The sequence below is a fragment of the Pinus tabuliformis genome, chromosome Q (assembly GCF_031772625.1).
Source record: "Pinus tabuliformis cultivar Carrire ecotype Pingquan chromosome Q, CPIR1, whole genome shotgun sequence".
NCBI classification, from domain to species: Eukaryota; Viridiplantae; Streptophyta; class Pinopsida; order Pinales; family Pinaceae; genus Pinus; species Pinus tabuliformis.
In genome coordinates this window covers 699,072,805-699,090,874 of record NC_142296.1, presented here as the reverse complement: position 1 = coordinate 699,090,874, position 18,070 = coordinate 699,072,805, and the positions used below count along the sequence as shown (strand labels likewise).

At 42.3% G+C, this 18,070-nt stretch overlaps 1 pseudogene; it reads left to right on the top strand.

The window, feature by feature from the left end:
- The first annotated feature begins 601 nt into the window (after nt 1-601).
- The window catches only part of LOC149221463 (putative beta-D-xylosidase 6), a 36,904-nt pseudogene continuing 19,435 nt past the window's right edge, over nt 602-18,070 (top strand).

The window sequence follows — 18,070 nt, the reverse complement described above, 5'->3', positions numbered from 1 at the left end:
CAACCTTCTCTTGGGTCATAGTTGGTATTATGCTATGACAGCTATTGTTTCATCGGTCTTTCGGCTTATAAAGTTCCCTCATAATGGAAAGATCATAACTATCGACCAGATAACTTACTTTTCATCCGACCCAGCCTCTTCTGAAAGTATTCAGCATGTCGGCAAAACAACTATCAACATGATATTGCGATGTGGCACAGCCACAGGAGAAGTCGATAGGAAGATTAATATGGAAGCTAAGGAAAGCTTCACGGGCATCTCTACTCGAGGTAGTAGGGATCCGCCTGAGCCAACTAGGGATCCCTCAATGATGACTACCTTCTTAGAGACATGCATAAAACTGATTCGTGACAACCGGGCAGTTAGAGGGTTACAGGAAGTAATTAATAGATTTGCAGGTTGGGGTGAACCTCGCACAGTCTAGAAAATACGAAGATATGCATCATGGACAGGTCGAGAAATGTGGCTAACAGCGCAGATTGGCAACTACGAGATGGATCAGGTCATTCTGGACCTGGGTTCTGATGCAAACATATTGCCTAAATAGACTTGGGAGTGCATGGGTAAGCCTACACTACAATGGTCTCCTATCTAATTGCGGATGGCCAACCAGCAGAAGATCTTGCCTATGGGATGGCTACATGGCATTACAGTAGATATTGATGGCGTAAGTACCTGAACGGATTTCGAAGTTATTGAAATCATGGATGAAACTAGTCCATACCCTGCGTTGCTAGGGATAGACTGGGCCATTGATATGAATGGGGTTATTAACCTCAAACAGAGGAAGATGATATTCGAGAAGAAGTCACTCCGGGTCGTTGTTCTGCTGGATCCAACAGACGGACCGTGCTACACAGAACCGGTGCGTAGCGAAGAGAGGGGCGATGTATTGGATAGTATCTACAAAATTGCTGCACAGGAGGAGCGGAGATTCTCGCAGGGCTACGCCAGTGATTCAGATGAGGAAGATGAGCGATGGCGCAATAGGGTGAGCGAGGCTACCACGTTGCACTGTAATATGATGACGAAATCCCTGTGTTGCGTTAAAGTTCAGAAATGAAAACTGCAGTTGTATGACGGGCTGACAGTAGTATAGGATTTCCTGGTTAAATTCGAAAGTGCAGTATCAGAGTACCAATGATTCGATGCACTCAAATGGGAATTGCACGTGACACCGGCGTGATGGTGGGATACCCATGAAGGAACCTTCGAAGATTGGTGAAGCTGCAGGCACATGATGCAGATAAGATTTGGGAAACCCGAGCTACGAATAATGGAGAAATATGATGGGCGGGAGAATCCGCGCATACATTTGAGCAAATGGACCAAAGCTTATGGTACGTAGCCTCAACCAAAATGGGTGCACTTACTTTATCATACCTTGGATGTCATTCCAAGGAACTGGTTAATGCTCAAGAATATTGTAGCTCCTTGGTGATGACTATGCAGTACTTGGTCAAGCAATATAATGGCTATGCTTGTATCATGCTATCTACAAGAATTGGATTTGCACAATTATGAGACAATATTTTGAGTTATTTATGGTGGCTTGCATAGTACATAGGCTATAGATCAAATTCAATGGTAAATCAATTGAAAGTTTTAGTTGTAGATACCAATTAGCAATGCCATGTAATCATATTAACATTAATTAATCAATTGAAAGTGGAATTGAAGATGTACAATGTGGTTTTTCTTAGTATACAAATATGTAATTAAACCAAATAATGCAACCAAAAGATTTAGCATTGGAATTATTACTACTAGAGTGAGAAATTTCAGTAGATCAATATAAGAACACAACAAATAACCACACTAGAAAAACAAGTATTATATTGGAAATAAAATGAGAAAACCATCAATTTTGTCATTTTCTTATGCTCAAGAATTAATACAACTAGAGCTACACAATCTTAGTTAGCGATTTCATGTATTCTTACTCATTGGAAATAATTTTATAGATTGTATTAGCTCAAAGGTAATCTCACCACATGTAAGCTCAAAATATTATTCTTCCCCTAACATATGAACATATCTATTCATTATAAGTCCTCAATTATATATAGTTCTGCCTCCTTCTTCCAATCTTCAATTTTCCCTTCCATCTCTTGGGTTTCTTTTTGATCAAGCAAGAGACATCCAGTATAATGTTTCCTTAGAATGACAAGTACAACCAAAAAGTGATTTGTTTCATGTTCTTGTGACCAAAATGAGACCTTTGGCCTTTGGTCTTCATGGTGATTGCCAACATACTATTGACTTCAATATTTTCTAAGAATCATCCTTTTTATAAAGTTCATAGGAGGGTTATATTATATCCATTTTAGACCATAGTAATATGGATTTGTAACAAAGCTAACCCACAACAATTTTTTTTGTCCTTCGTCTCAGCTTCTCATTCATTCTCAAAGCCACATAACTAGAGCCTCTTAACCCAGGGATCCCCTCTGACGGGAACCCTGGTCATTCGCTCCTTTCGGAAATGTTGGTGCTCCTTATATGGCAACGTTGTCCCTCCCAGGGTTAACTATTGGGTTGCCGGTTTGGTTGTTTTCAACCTCTTTGGTCCCTGCCGTCTCACCATCTAGTCAATCCATCCCTCCACCTGAACAACATCATGTTGATTCTAAGGTGGATCTCTCCCCTTATACGCCCACTTCTACATCCTCATCTTCTACTTCACCTGGTGAAAGTCTCGATTCAAGTAACCAGGTGGCTAAGAAGAAGAAGAAGAAGACGAAGAAGAAGAAGGCTCCAAAGGGAGAGGTTACAAGTGCAGCTACCCCCTCGAGTACACCTGAAGTCGGCCCCCTTCCGCTCCTCCGCGGAAGGTCAAGTTTCCTTGTCGATTATGCAAGGAGGACCATCTTCTTCGCGATTGTCCTGGCATTCCCAGGGTACTAGAAGTATGGTCTCGCGATCCAGCCCGCCCCTCATCGTCCTCTGAAGCTCACAGCGATGCTACCTTATCAGTCGGGAATGGTAAGGGAAAACGGAAGATTCGAATCCCTGTAGACTTTGTGAATGCAATCATCCCCTTCACCTTTGTCCACTCATGGATAAAGCCTCCGTTGTCTTGGAAAGTCTTACAGCTCCTTCACCCCAACTTCCCGTTAGTTATCGACGTCTCTCTGTAGCCGCAGATCGTTCCCCTGCTGACACAGAGATTGATTCATATTCTTATCTTGTCCAGCCTCCTCTTCCTGAACCTGGCTATGCCCAACCTATTCCGGACCAACCATTGGTCGGAAAGAGTGTCGACTCGAGTTCACCACCCGTCGATCACTCTGTTTCGGAGGAGCATCACTCCCATGTTCTCCTCATCTCCTCAAATTCTCTTGAGTCTGGAAATGACTCTCCTATCCCAGCTGCTCCCGAGAGTCTTGCTTCAGTTCCTTTAGAGCAGGGGGTCAATCATATGATTCCCCCACCAAGTAGTTCAGTCGTTTCCTTCGACTGGAGTCGTTTGACTACCTCTCCCCTTCCATCCCATGTGCCTTTCTGGGTCACGGTACATGCCTATAATAAGGCGCTACCTGGAATTGTGTTGGATGAGGGAGCATCGGTTAGTCTTATGCCTGCCACTACTTGGCAAGCCTTGGGTTCCCCACAGCTTGTGCCAGCCGCACCGAATCTCAAGGATTTCGACGGAGGAACCAGTCAACCATTAGGTATCCTTCCACAGTTCCCTGTTACTTTGGGAGGCAAGACCGTCTATATAGACGTATCGGTTACCCAAGGTGCTTTAGACTTCAGTCTTCTCCTTGACCGTGACTATGTTTATGCCATGGGGGCCCTGGTCTCTTCACTTTTCGGGTGGTTTGCTTTCCACACGATGGAAGGATCATGACGATAGATCAATTATTGTTCGTCTGTCCCTGGGTGCCTCCTGCGCAGTTGTCATCCCCTCCTGGTTTTCATCCACCAGTTGCATCTGCCCCATCACAGATCAACTACGTGGCTACCTATCCCATGCCTGGATCCAGTGATGCCGCCGTCGTGCATAGTGTCCTGGAGGCATTGGGCCCTGACTTCCAAGATGTTGGCCTTCCATCAGGAATGGCACTCTTGGGAGCCTCAACTTCCTATTCATTATGGTGAAGTTCCAATGGAGCATAGTTCCTTGTCTTGTGTCAAGCTCGTTAAAAAATGAAACAAAGAGTCCCGAGCATAGTTCTTGATCTTGTGTCAAGCTCGTTAAAAAATGAAACAATTCCCCCTTTCCAATCGCGTCTTTCACCTACGATCTCGTGAAGCTTCATTCCATCCACTTTGTTGAATGCAATGAAGCTTGGGGGGCATGTACCTCATCCTGCGCCATTGCACTGGGGGCATGCACATTTCCAACAAGTAGAGTCCTTCCTGGTTCAAGCTTGTGTCATGAGGATAGTTCTTTTACCTGCGTCAACCTCGTTAAAATAATGAAACAAGAGCTCGTGCAATTCGAGTGCAATAACAGTAATGTCAACCTTCACTCCATTTTCAATGGACTGAAGCTTAGGGGGCATGTACCTCAAATTGAGACACCATGCTGGGGGGCATGCCTGTTCCTTTATTTTCAAGCATAGTTTGCATGTGTGTGAATACTTTTAAGCTTGCATAAAAAATAAAATCATCTCCAAGCATAGTTTGCATATGTGATTATCATGTGTGTTTTCAAGCTTGTGTAAAAATAAAATATGCATGTGCGTAAATACATTTCACAATGGGTCGTTTGTTATGCAACTGATACATTAGATTACATGTTGTGTCAGATATTCGCATAGCACATAACACATCATCACATGTGAAAGATCCATATAAACCATAGGCATATGTATATATATGTGTGTGTGTCGCAATGTTTGCACCACGTGCATTATATAGTTCAAAAAATAATACATGTTCATCCTGATACATCCGGAGACAACATGTCCCTAAAAAAAAATGCATAAAAGAAGCCTAGAAGTCTAATCGCGGTGGTGCTCATGATAGCACATCACCGTGCGCACCAAGCGTCTCAACAGACGATGGATACGACTCGGCACCCCCACTGTGTGCCTCTGGTATGCAAAGGGCACATCTGCCAGTCTAGCGTAACCCAGAATCCCTCGAGTGAGTCCCTCGAGATTCTGAACCAGCTCTTCCCCCACGCCACCCTCTGCTTGAGGGTCAGCTGCGGGCTGGACCCTCCGCGCTACGGGAGACAAGCCAGCTGGTCGCTCTGGGCCAACATCTGCATATACATACAACTGTCATCAGAACATGCATGTATTGACAAAAACAAAAAATACATAAAACATCAAAAAACAAAAAGATCATACCCAGCTCCTCGTCCCACTCCTCTCCCTCTGGCAGTGGGAGATCTGGATCCCCGGTGAAATCAGTCCTCGCGTACGGCCAATCCTCCACCATAATCAGCTGACGGCAGAGCCATATAAAGAACTCGGGCCGCCAGGACATCTGCTGGCCCCCTCCTCCTCTGGGCATCAGTGCTGCCCAGCGAGCCATCCTAGGCTCTCGTGGCAATGGATCAGCCACTATAGCTTCCTGAATTTGAAAAATGGGTAATCGTTCCAAGAAGAACGACACCACAATTGAGCCATACTCGAACTGTTTCGCTCCTCCTAGCTTACCCTTTGTAAGCTTCCTTTTGATATTGGTGGTCACCGCTGTAGCCCAGTCAAAAATGGTGGGGCTGAGGCATTCTATCGCTAGTAGCAGATGATTCTTGCTCGCCTCATGGGGTGCCTGTACCCCTGCTGCACAAGTGATGGTGAATAGTATCACCTTGAGGACCAAGTCTCGAATGGTGGCGATATCCACCTTGGCACTGTTTTTCCCAAATTGTGCCCCTGGACACACTCGGTCCATCACTTCACTCATCTTCTCTCTGGAAGGTCTACTTCCGGTCAAGATGGGCCTCGCCCCTCTCCGTGACAGCCCAGTGATGAAATACACATCGGACACGTCAAGCTCTAATGCTTGGTCTCGTAAGCAAAATACTTGGCCATCAACATCCCAAGCGTCAACTATGAACTGTAATAGCTCAGGCTGAGCTCGCAGGTAAGATGTGAGGAAGAATTTCTTGAGACCATAGTCTCTTAATGCATTCATGCATCCCTCGTCCTCTATAGCAAGGCATCTACGACATCATGCTCCCTTTCTTTCCATTCCACCACCATTTTTCCTGTTTTCCTGCGCCCACAAGGATGAATAAATCATTATTAGAACACTGGTAAGCCTACAAACCAGACAAATTTAAAATGCAATGGGAAATTTCAAAGGAAAAATTAGGTTGGCGGTTGGCGCGACTGTTTCCAAAACAGTTGCGCCAATGGCGCGACCCCTTTAGGAAAATTGCGCCATTAGCACGGGTCGGTGCCGGATACCCGCGCCAATGGGCGCAACCCTAAATTTTGAAATCCTCCTTGCAGAGGCTCAATCAGGGAACAAAAAGAATGAAAAATGTATGGAAATGGAGCTAAGAGAAGCACCTCTTACCTGGAACCGACGAAATCCCGAATGGTTGCACGGATTGGCTGTAATCATCGTCTGAAGTTCACTCCCCAAACAGACCACTGCTACTATTCAAAGAGGTAAAAGGTAAAAGTAATTCTATTTTTTACCATTTTCACCATATTTATAAACTTTTTGACTTATACTTAGGTTTAAAAAGTTATTTTTTGAATATTTTAACATATTTTTGGTCGAAAATGGATTTTACGCTTGCTTCTTGTGTAGCGACAGGTCTTTTACGCAACTTCGATGGTGAAAAGAGTTGTATTTTATACTTTTTCGGACTCAGTAAATACACGAAAAAGTCATTGTGGAGTCATCTTTCAGCTCTTTTATGACTCGCTAAATATGAAAAGATTGCCGAGTATTTTTCCCTTTTTGACTCGTTAAAGAGAATAAAAAATGGAGGTTTGCTTTCAGCTCTTTTCCGATCGTTTAAAGACGAAAGATTGCCGAGTTTTCCCTCTTGACTCGTTAAACGTAAATAAGAGGCGGTTGTCTTTAAACCCTTTTCCCACCGTGTAAAGATGAAAAGATCGTCGGACCCTTGTCGTTTCAGGTTCGTTAATGGTTACGAAATGACATGATATCGATCGCTTTTTTACTTTTTCAGGTCGATGTCACTACATATGAAAAGTACTCCTCGATCGTAATGATCGGGCGGTTCTTTCAAGCATTATTTTATACTTTTTCGGGCTCGCGAGACACAACTTTATGAAAAAGGACCCCCCTGGAGTCCACTTTTCTGCTGTCTTTTCAAACTCTCTAAACATGAAAAGACGCTGAGTTCTTCCTTTGTCAGGCTCGTTTAAAACCTAATGACATCGGATCCCGTCGGAATGACGCCTCACAAGCATATGCTATCCCCGTCAATCTTGTTAAAAATAACTGGGGTACTCGCCAGAAATGGTGGGGAAAATGGACCCATAATTATTGTTGTGTCGGCAGTAGGTCGCTCTTGAACATGGCACTTGTCTGCTTTCATGTCTAGGTGGGGACATCTCATCTCGCTTTTCACTTGCTTCCATGGGTTTTGGGTGATCCTGTTTGACCTCTCATCTACTCATTGCCTTGTCACCATGACCTCTGCTCATTTGATGTAAAATACTACCAAGTCCACTGTCATGCCGCCGATATGTTCAAGAGAAGTTGACCTCTGTAGAATTACAACCTCCCTCTGATACCTCACATAATTCTGATTCACCACAACATTCTTCCTCTGTCTCGTGTCAATGATGTGGGAAACACTATGGCCCACCTTTGATCAAGGTCACTTCCTGTCGACTTCAGCTCATTATCCAGGAAGCTGATCTAGAGACTCCCTTCCGGTGCCTTGGAGCCTGCATGCCTCAATGGTAGGTTCTTCATGTTCGACGAGAGGTTTTCATCCTTGGCCTCCGGTCGAATGATTCTACGGGTGTTCGACGCCAGCTCACTCATTCGCACGCCGTAGATTGTACCTATAGTACCTTGAGGGCCATTGTCATTATTGGTGGTACCTCTCATGTCTGTTAACAGTTTTCATTATTGGCTGGTAATCAGACGATGTTCATGCATGTTCGACTCCAACTCATGTATTCGCATGCCTAAACTTGTACTCTGTTCGGGTCGAGATGGAGCGCAAGACCCTGGATTTTGTTTGTTGGAATCCAGGCTGCGATTTGTGGCTTATTATGATCATTACATGACTCATTCACTGGATGGCTGCGACCATGCCTGAGTCTATTTATCGATCCTCACTGGATGGTTGTGCCCATACCTTGGATCTAGATTCTTGTGTGCTCTGTTATGGATGGCTGCGCCCATACCACATATATCATGTACTTGAGATATCAGTTGTACTTCTTTACGCAGGTTCTCCGGTGGCAGTGTTTTCAGTTACGCATGTTCTTGTAAAAGCATTTCACCCCTCTCTCTCTCTCGGGCCTCATGCTTTAGGGGGCATCTGTTACACAGTAATTTGTCACCGTTTGTCACCGTCCCTGTTACCCCTCTCCCGCACACTGGAGGACTCATTCCGGGACCTGTGAGAAGTGACATGACCTGAAACCACTTGCATTATATTCCTCTAAGTATGAGCTTAATATGCCTTGAAGACATCTTCTGCAGAATACCCATAAAAATAGCCCTTTTTGCATTAGCGCGGGTCCACAGTGTACTGCTCGCGCAAATGGGGGAAATCCTCTAAAGAGGGCGCACCAGTTGACGCTCTGTCTCAGAGTCGCACTCGTGCCAACCCATTTGGGTAAAGTTTTTAACAAACAAGCTTCTGAAGGTTCTCCTTAACCCATTCACCAACTGAATCCGTGTTGAGTTAGGATGGTTTGGCTTCGAATCTCCATAGAAGGGAAGTGGTTTGCCACCTTTCATGGAAACTTCTAAGTGATAAAGCCAATCCCATGAATATTGTGGTTGATCCTATCTCCTTCCCCTCTATCTATAAAAGCTTGTTCTTTTGCCTTGAGCAAGCTAGTTCCAGCAGGGTGCTAGTGATAGTAAGAACTCCAGGAGTTCAAGAGGTTGAAGTTGAAAGAGCCTCCTTTGCATCGATAAGGCCAATCTAAGTGAGGAGATTCTTGTCACCAAGGAGAGAGAGGCTTGTTTCCCATCCCAACAAGCTTTGCAAGACTTGTGTAGCTGATCACCCAGCCAAAGGAGGATTTGACATCAGAACTATGGTTGTATTCTTCTTTGTTGTTTATCAATAATAGATGACTATCATTATGGTTCCACTCTCATTGTCCTTTGTAATGATTGATGTTGAGTTATATATTTTCTGACTGATATATAATTGCATCTATTGGATTTTATGCTTGTATTTGTGTTGTTCTTTGCATGTGCAGGTGTCCAATCATGGAGATCGTGGGGATTGTGACCGGCTGAAGCAAAGGAACGAGAGCGACGTCTCTTCTACGAATATTAGCATTGGAATCCAAGTAGGTTCTCATCATCCACCTTTAATTTGCAATTAGGAACTTGCGTGATAGCATTGTTTGATTGTTGTTAGACCTGGTCTGGGCTAGTAGGGATCACCTCTGTATGCAGAGGGGATTTACCTCCACAACAAGTATCCAACATGATGTTCGCCTTTGGGAACCTGATTCATTAGAGAAGGCATTCAGGTTAGCAAGAAAAATGGAAAGCAAAATGATGGCAACCAGGAAGCATACCACTCACAACTATAAAGACGGAAGTGTTGTTGCCCCTAGTCTTCCACAACCTATAAGGTTGACACCACAACAATTAGAAGAAAAAAGAGGAAAAGGGCTTTGTTACAGTTGTGGTAGTGAATACTCTAAAGGTCATAAGTGTGCTGAGAAGAAATTATTCTACATAGATTGTGAAGAGGAAGAAGAAAAGGAGCAAGAAAGGTCAAAAGAAGAGGATATACTCTAGGAACAAAGCCTAGATGAAGAAAAAATAAATCCGACCATATCTTGTAATGCATTGGCGGGAATTACCACTCCTCAAACCATCAAGATAGAAGGACAAATCAAGAAGGAAAAGGTAATAGTGTTGATTGATTCAGGAAGCACCCACAATTTTATTCATTGTAGGGTAGCAAAAGAATTGAATTGCTTCCTATATCCAGCACCAGAGTGTCAAGTGATGATTGCAAATGGAGGAACAATAAATTTCTCTGGAAAGTGCCATAATATCAAGCTATCCATGGGAGAATATGTATTGACTAGCCCAATGCTTTCCATTCCAATGGGAGGTGCTGATGTTGTACTAGGAGTCCAATGGCTACAATCCTTGGGTACAATAGCTTTTAATTTTCAAGAACTTTTCATCAAATTTTCTACGGAAGGAAAGGAAGTTGAATTAAGGGGTATTGCAGGGAAACCAGGAAAGATAATCAGCTCTAGTGGTATGACAAAGCTTCTAAAAAATGAGCAAGGAGGTGTAATTGCACAATTATGTTCGCTAGATGTTTCCACATCGGAATCATCTATTTCTCCAGATCTCCAAAAAGTCCCGGACAATCATTCCAAGGTATTTGAGACTCCCAAAGGTCTCCCACCTATGCGTGATCATGATCATGCTATTCATCTGATTCTAGGAAGTGTTCCTCCAAACATCAGGCCGTACAGATATCCCTATGCCCAAAAGAGTGAAATTGAACGTATGGTTGTAGAAATGCTAGAGGCTGGTATAATTCAACCAAGTCAAAGTTCTTTCTCTGCTCCAGTAGTATTGGTGCACAAGAAGGATGGATCATGGCGCATGTGTCCGGATTATAGGGAGCTCAACAAGCTCACTATTAAAGATAAGTTCCTCATTCCCGTCATTGATGAATTACTGGATGAATTGCATGGATCAATTTACTTCACCAAGTTGGATCTTCATTCAGGATATCATCAAATCAGAATGAAGATTGAAGACATTCCTAAAACAACATTTAGAATTCATGAGGGTCATTATGAGTTTTTGGTCATGCCTTTTGGCCTTACCAATGCACCTTCAACATTTCAAGGTTTGATGAATTCAATTTTCAAACCATTCCTTAGAAAATTTGTGTTAGTATTTTTTGATGATATACTAATCTACAACAAGTCTTGGAAGGATCATGTTGAACATGTTGACAGGGTGCTACAACTACTGGAGGAGAAACAATTATATGCAAAAAGATCCAAATGTTTCTTTGGAGTCCAGGAGGTGGAATATTTGGGTCATATTGTATCTCATGAAGGAGTTAAGGTAGACCCTAGCAAAATTAAAGCCATTAAGGAATGGAAAATCCCCACATCCATAAAGCATCTGTGAGGATTTCTTGGGTTGACAGGGTAATATCGCAAGTTTGTTTAGAATTATGGGAGAATAGCAGCACCTCTAACAACATTATTGAACAAAGATGCATTTTCATGGACTCCGGAAGCAACAAAGGCCTTTGAACATCTTCAAGAGGCAATGTGCCAAGCACCGGTCTTAGCTACACCGGACTTCACAAAAACCTTTATTGTGGAATGTGATGCTTTGGGAAATGAAATTGGTGCTGTTCTAATGCAAGATGAAAGACTCATTGCTTTTGAAAGTCGTCCAATCAAGGGAAAGTTTTTAAGCAAAGCTATTTATGAGAAGGAAATGTTGGCAATACTCCATGCACTTAAGAAATGGCGACCCTACCTAATGGGAAGACACTTCAAGGTAAAAACGGATCATGATAGCCTTAAATACTTTTTAGAACAAAGATTATCCTCTGACGAGCAACAAAAGTGGGTCACAAAAATGTTGGGTTATGACTTTGAAATCATCTACAAAAAAGGGAAGAAAAATGTGGTCGCAGATGCACTCTCAAGGAGGAATGGAAGAATGACGAAGAAGTGTGGGCACTTATTCGAAAGCTACAACAATATTCCAGTACGTCTGATACATTTAGATGGAAAAATGATTCGTTATGGTACAAAGATCGCTTATACCTCTGTGAGAATTCCCAGCTAAAACAAAAGATGCTTATGGAATTGCACACTTCTCCCTTAGGAGGGCACTCAGGATTTCTAAAAACTTACCACAGGGTTAAGAAGGATTTTTTTGGGATGGCCTTAAATCAGATATTCAAAATTTTGTGGCGGAATGTTTGGTTTTCCAACAAAATAAAGTTGAAACAATTAAGACATCGGGTCTATTACAAACTTTATCCATTCCAAGCCAACGTTTGGAGGAGGTTTCAATGGATTTTATCACAGGTTTACCCAAGTCTGAGGGAAAGAGTGTCATCATGGTGGTAGTTGATAGACTTACCAAGTATGCACACTTTTGTGCATTATCACAACCATTTAAACCTAGTACAATTTCTACTGCATTTATGGAAACAATTAAAAAGCTACATGGAAACCCAAAGATTATTGTAAGTGACAGAGATCCCATTTTCACTGGAAATTTTTGGACAGAATTATTTTCTTGTCTTGGTACTCAGTTAGCTCATAGCTCATCTTATCATCCTCAATCTGATGGGCAAATTGAGATAGTAAACAAATGTTTGGAAGGATATCTTCGTTGCTTTGTATCTGATAAACAGACACAATGGGTCAAATGGTTGCCTCTGGCTGAATGGTGGTATAACACTTCCTTCCATACAACAAAAAAAATGACCCCATTTATGGCACTTTATGGGTATCAACCACCATCCATCACATTATATTTAAGAGAAAATTCTAAGGTTCAGGCAGTGGAACATCACATCGAACATCAACAACAAGTCCTAGAACTCTTAAAGGATAACCTCGTGTTGGCACATAATAGAATGAAACAATAGGTAGATCAACATCGCAGAGAAAAAAGGTTTGATGTAGGTGATTGGGTATTCCTACAGCTACAACCATATAAGCAAATGTCCCTCAAGCAAGCTAAGAAGGATAATAAATTATCACCAAAGTATTATGGTCCGTACAAGGTGTTGCAAAAGATTGGTACTATGGCATACAAATTGGAGCTTCCTGTAGCTTCTCGATTGCACCCAGTTTTCCATGTTTCATGTTTAAAGAAGGTTATAGGCGACAAGCTCCCAGTTCAAACAATATTTCCAGAACTTGACGAAGAAGGAAAAATTATATTGGAACCGGAAGCAGTCATAGAAACAAGAACTCGACTTCTACGAAATCGATCAATTTCAGAGTATCTTATCAAGTGGAAGAACTTATCCGCTGAAGATTCCACATGGGAGGATGAGAATTTTATGTAGAAGTATCCAGAACTACTCAAGCGTTGAGGACAACACTTTTTTGAAGGCGAGGGGCATGTTGGGTCCCTATAATACTAGTGATTACCCCATTACTATTGTAGTTATACCCCTTATTAATATTGTTGTGCCCCTATTGCCCCCATATTGTTATTACTGTGCCCCATAGAATTCCTCTATTGTTATTTTTATGGCTTTATATTATTGTTAGGTCGACTGGATTATATTGTGACTCCTTAGACTCCTATAAATAGAAAGGAGGTTTTGTCATTTGAATCATCCAAGAATTGTTCATTTATGTAATGTAAAGGAGGTTGCCCCCTCGAAGAGGCTGAATTCTAAGGCGTTGATCTATCTTTTCTATCTTTTCTTGAGCTGGTTTCATAACAGTTTTTAAATAAAGTGTTGTTTATTTTCTGATTTCTCTTATGTTTTTGTGTTTCAGGTGTTGCTTCCTTCAAATTGTAGTTTTCGCTTGATTGGCAATTGAACAATGAGGACCCCACCATGCAGGTTTCAGTTGCAGAAGGCAATCCTTCGGCAACTTCATTTCTGTAAAAGGTTATTTCTTTACTATAAATATGATTGTTTTGTGTTTTTCTCTGTTTGTTTGCTGCTGTAAATATGATTGATTTTCTCTATTTTTCTGTAAATACAATTGCTTTTTCCTATTTTTCTCTATTGCTTTTATTTCTTTTTATGATTGCCCTTTTATTGGTTAGAGCAGTAAGGATGATTTCTTGTCTGTGTTTTTTCTCTCCCTGTTTTCTTTTGTTGTTCCCTATAGGGAACAACTATTGTTCCCTCCAAGGAACAACACTTTTTCGTGTGTTAATTTGTTGTTCCCTTTACTTTCCTGTGTGTTTTGCTGTTCCGTAAAGGGAACAACACTTTCTACGAGTATTTTTTTGTTGTTCCCTAAAGAAAACAACACTTTTTCTGTATGTTTTCCTTTGTTGTTCCCTCCAGGAACAACACGTTTTTCTAAGTACGATTTTGTTGTTCCCTCCAGGGAACAATTGTTGTTCCCTAAAGGGAACAACACTTTTTTCAAGTGTTTTCTGTTGTTGTTCCCTCCAGGGAACAGTTGTTGTTCCCTAAAGGGAACAACACTTTTTCCGAGTGTTTTTTTGTTGTTCCCTCCAAGGAACAGCTAATGTTCCCTAAAGGGAACATCACTTTTTTCGAGTGTTTTTTTGTTGTTCCCTTTAGGGAACAATGGCTATTCCCTAAAGGGAACAACACTTTTTCTGAGTGCCTTTTTGCTATTCCCTCCAGGGAACAACAGATGTTCCCTAAAGGAAACAACACTTTTTGCAAGTGTTTTTTCTTATTCTTACCTAAATGGAACATCACTTTTTCGACTGTTTTTGCTGTTCCCTCCAGGGAACAGCTTCTGTTCCCTAAAGGGAACAACACTTTTTTCGAGTGTTTTTGTTGTTCCTGTAGAAATTTTGAATAATATAACATGTATTCACAGAGATTATCCCGATTATACACTATTTGTGGAATGCATGCATGATACATAACCTCCTCTACGTTGATCATCAATTTGCAGAATCAAAAACAATCACATGCGTACATTGAAACATCAATCACACATATCAACACAATATGTACTGGGTAAAGCATACAGCTGAAAACCCCCAACTATCTGTATATTATAATGACATAGAACATGTAACAATACATAGTACAATACTCCTCACAAGTACTCAGTACTATCTCCACCTGCTACACACAAACTAGCTCAGATCTGAATCATGTCACAGGTTCAAATCTCCTCCATTGTTTGCCTACCTCTACTGCGAAATCCAAAGTGAGAATAGGAATGATCCAAGATCATTTTCCTTGGCTTGTACTATGCAATCCTCATTGGCAATCTCAATCATTGATTGTGTAAATCTCATGCACAGCTATAGTCACAACTGATAGTAGTCTCCACCTCTAACACCTGTCTCCACTGAACTATCCATGCACTGAGTTAAATGATGTATTATTTAGTTAATTTATGAGTTAATAATTAGTGAATTAATTAATAATTAATTCACATCACTCATCACTAGTGTATTTGGCAGTTAGACTAAATACAACTAGTTCAACTAAGTCAAACTGAACACAATTCCGTCAACTCCTCAATCAACTCCACCAAACTCAATCACTTGAGTTCTAACTGAAGTCCATCATCCAATAGATCAACTGACCCATAAGAAAAGTGTATTTCCTTCTGGCAGTTGCATGTGCCACATCCGTAGCTCGAACTGAAGTGCTCCAAGAGTATAAGATAATGTTTATAGTCCAAATATTATTAAGAGCTAATAATATTCGACTGTTCTATTTTTAGCCTGGCAGTCTAAAAATAGACTTCGCCCATATGTCTAAAAATAGAAGTCCATATATTTTTACCAACATGACCAATCATCAACAAATAGCATCCTGCAACTCATAGACCATGATCCATATGTCTAAAAATAGACTTTGCACCAAAAATAGCCTGCGGGCCCACTTAGTGAAGGCGACTCCTTTCCACTAAGCTCCATCATCTTGTTGCATTTTCAACACTCCCTCTCAACAAGATATGGATTATCTTCAACCCCTATCCTGCCTCGGTGGTATTCGAATTTTCTCCTGGTGAGTGCCTTCATCAAGATATCAGCATCATGATCCTCCGTTGGAATGTATGAAAGTAACATGATTCTCCGTTGCACACAATCTCTGATATGATGGTACCTGATGTCGATGTGCTTGGATCTATCATGAAATATTGGATTAGCTGAGAGTTTAATGCAACTCTGGTTATCACAATAAATCACAGTAGGCTCGAAGTGTGAGCTGAACAACCTGACCAGGATCTTCCTCATCCATATAGCCTTAGCCAAACTTGCTGCCATATACTCGACCTCTGCTGAGCTAAGTGCCACGGATCTCTGCTTCCTACTGTACCAAGAAACTGTTGTCGACCCAATACTGAAGATCCCTCCAGATGTGCTCTTTTTGTCTGTTGGGCTCCCTGCCCAATCTGCATCCGTGAAGCCACATAGCTTCACCTCATCCTCCTGTCTATACCACAATCCATATCCTGATGTGCCTCTAAGATAACGCAATACATGCTTGCCTTCCTTCCAGAAGAGCTTGGTTGGCTTAACCATAGATTGTGAAAGCTGGTTAACAACATAGCATATATCGGGTCGTGTATTGACTCGATACATAAGCGAATCCACCAACTATCGATAAACAGTGACATCCACTACCTCCACTGAAGTAGCATCCTCCTTCCTCCAACCTCCAAGAAGAGGAGTATCAACAGGCTTGCAGCCATGCATGTTGAACTTCTCCAGTATCTCCTGAGCATACTTACCCTTAGAAACAAATAGTCCATCATTGCACTACCAAATTTCTAATCCCAGGAAATAATGAAGGAGGCCCAAGTCCTTCATCTCAAACTCTCTAGCAAGATCCTCCTTGCATGAAAGTATCAACAGCTCATCTCCCGTCAAAATCAAATCATCTACATAAAGTACAATGATAAGCAACTTACCCTCCACCACAATCTGGTATAGGTTAGGATCCGCCTCACCTTGGAGAATCCAAGTCCGGTTAAATAACTGTCTATCTGTGTGTACCAAGCACGGGGTGCTTGTTTCAACCCATACAACGCTCTCTTGAGCCTGCACACATGCGACTCGCTGCTGAAGATCTAGAACCCTTCAGGCTGCTCTATGTACACCTCCTCCTCAATGACTCCGTTGAGGAACACAGTCTTCACATCCATCTGATGAATGTGCCACCCCATCTGCGCTGAGAAAGCAAGAATCGTCCGTATGGAAGAATACCTTGCGACAGGTGCAAAGGTCTCCTCATAATCGATCCCCTCTATCTGTGAGAAGCCTCAGGCAACAAATCTTGCCTTGTACTTCTCCACACTCCCGTCAGCTACTTGCTTCACTTTGTAGATCCATCTCGAACGCACCACTGATTTCCCCTTTGGTCTTGGGACAATCTCCCATGCACTGTTTCTGACAATTGAATCATACTCTTCCACCATGGCATCCACCCATGCAGGATCCTCCACAGCTTCCTTGAAAGAGGATGGCTCAGTCACGACACATTTTCTCACAAGAGCCATGTATCTAGTGTACCGATCAGGTGACTGTCTCTGTCTACGTTGTGCTGTAGGTGGTCCTACAACCTTCTCTGCATCTTGAGCCAGTCGTTCAGCTTCTGTAGTGCGCTTCCGCCCTCTGATGGTTGGCGCTGCATGAGTGGTCTCTTCCACTCCATGAACTTCATCTTGTGGTTGATCCATGTCCTGAAGCTCATCCTTAGGAAAAAATAGCTCCTCATCTGCATGCAAGTGTGGCTCCCTCTCAAGTGAATACTTCATGGCTTTCTCCTCCTGAAATTTGATATCCCGTCACACAACAATCTTGCGATTGACTGGAAAATACACACGATAGTTATTGGGCGTATCAGTGTACCCCACAAATATCCCAACCTCTGCGGTCGGCTCCAGCTTATTCCTGGCATCCTTCGTCACATGCATGTAAACAGGAGATCCAAAAATCCTCAAATGGGAAATATCAGGCCTCTTACCAGAATAAGCCTCCTCGGGTGTACTCATGCCAAGTATCTTGTGAGGACAATGGTTCTGCACATATACTGCAGTATTGCATGCCTCCACCCACAAGTGAAGGGGTAGGCCCTGATGATGCAACATCGCGCATGCAGCACCCACGATCGTTCTGTTCTTCCGCCTAGCAACCCCGTTCTGCTGTGGATTATGGGGAGTTATGAGCTCTCTTCGAATCCCTTCTGCCCTGCAGAAGTCCTTGAACTCACCAGAGATGAATTCATCACCATTGTCGCTCCTAAGAGCCTTCACCTTCTTCG